Raw genomic sequence first — 2068 nt, 5'->3', positions numbered from 1 at the left:
GGGACCTGCAAGAAAAGAAATAAATCGCATTTCTGGTTGGAAGTTGATTATGCATTTATCTTTGCTTGTAGTGATCTAAATTATTATTTTTAACAGAAAGACTGAAAACTGACCTCTTACAAGGTGACATAAAAGTCATGCACATAGTTGAATTTCAGGAATATATTTTTTTTAAATGGAAACAGACACACAAATAAAAAATCCTGACAGTATTATTATCATATCTGTAGGATCGTGGTTCAACTACAGGCATGCATTAAGCCAGTAATTACTTCAATTTCATGGGAAAACAGATAGAGATGTGCTGACGACATAATCAAGGACTGTAACAACTGTCCTACAGTTCTGTAAGTCGTGCTACATTTGGAGGAATCCTGCTGGTGTGTCTATGAAGGACAGGTCTGTTTATTTGTAGTATAGTGCAGTGTAGAAAGAAACTAAACTTGTATTTATTTTGCATATGTATATTGCATTTGCTAGCATGAAAGGAAGGCTCTCTATTTTTCCAGACCAATCAAGAAGAAAATTTTAATGGTCTAAACATCTACCCCTTCCTGGCTGACAGCAGCTTTTGAAGCCCAGACCCAAAGTCGGCTAAGTTAGACAAGGTTCCTTCTTGTCTCATCACTTCATCAAGGTGTAGGAACAACATGGCTTGTCTATGCCCCAAGGAAATTCAAAGCAAGGGGCTCCCACATGCTACATTTAGTGCTGATGCCCATCACCAGGAGAACTGTGAAAGGCTTCTTTAGATTTAGCAAGCTAAATGGGGTATATCAAGTTGAAGTGGTTTAGAAATGTTGCATTCAGTTTTTGAGTAGGTGGCGGAAAGTGAAGAACTTAAAGATTAAGGCTTGAAAGGCAAAACTTATGAAGTCTTGCTTTTCAGGCATAAAAAACAAACAAAACCTGCACACTCAGAGAGCTCAGACCTGACCGCCTCCTGCAGCAGTGAGCCATACTACAACCCAAGAGCTGATCATCTGAGGATGTCTCTATGTACTATACCCATGCAAAATCCCTATCTGCATCCTAATGGGGGAGCTACAGAAACCACTGCTGGCCCAGACATGTAGTGGGGATACAAAATTTGCTTTCACAAAACTCAGAAAGAAGGATAATGGCTGGAAATGCAAAGAACAGAAACCCCAGTTTATTAACTCTTTAGCTGCACATGAACAAACCAAAGTACTGGATAAAATCCAATTCTCCTTTAAAGCTTGGCTTGTTTGCTATAAGCCACACAGTTGCTCTCCAAAATGACACCTGCAATAACCAGTACCTAAAACATCCTGTCTTTGTCAGTGTGCATAAGAATCAGGGACAAGGTTTTACTGAGAGTTGGGCAGAAATGGATATGTTATCTGTTCTCTAAAGTGAAGTAAGCAGGAACCTCGTGGTTTAGCTCTTCTTTTTTTGTACTCTAGCAAGGCCACAGGTCTGAACCCTCTTGGTCGGAGAAGGAAAACACTCAGATTAGTACCCAGAGTAAAAAAAGATACTGAGTTTAGGGACAAAGTTCAGAAGTCCTGGACTATGACTACACAATTTGCAGTTCAAGCTTGGTAGCTGTCAAGATTAAATACTAGAAACAAATATTTCTGAATTTGTGATAGGGATTAAAACCTGCGATCTCAACTTTCCAGATATTTTTCTGCATCTCTAATCATTATGAGGGTATTAACTACTTTAGAACAGCATTAATAGTGCATTTAAAGTATCAATGTGTGTGCTATTACTAGTGTAATTCTTAGGAGGTTCAAAGAAAGATTCCCCTTACTGGAAAGCTGGTTTTCCTGTGTTTATTATAGAAAACAGTTTATGTATCTGGCAAAAATAGTGTAATTAAAGCAAGGAAATTAATTAGAATGTCAAACAATGCTACAAGCAAGCCTCAGAGTATTTTACTCACAGGCCAAACCAGTAAGTGAAGACGGGTCACAGCTGGAGCTGGTTCATGGCCAGATGAGCATGGGGGCCTGAGCACCCAGGTGTGAGCAATTGCACTACAAAGCAAATCCCCAATATCACTCTCTTCTGGGGTTCTGCTTGGCTTTGCCTCCTTGGA

This window comes from Nipponia nippon, unplaced genomic scaffold, assembly GCF_047370975.1.
Source record: "Nipponia nippon isolate SJK-2023a ecotype South Korea unplaced genomic scaffold, ASM4737097v1 scaffold_14, whole genome shotgun sequence".
Taxonomy (NCBI): domain Eukaryota; kingdom Metazoa; phylum Chordata; class Aves; order Pelecaniformes; family Threskiornithidae; genus Nipponia; species Nipponia nippon.
The sequence above is the reverse complement of the archived record's forward strand: the minus strand, read 5'-3'. Positions refer to the sequence as shown.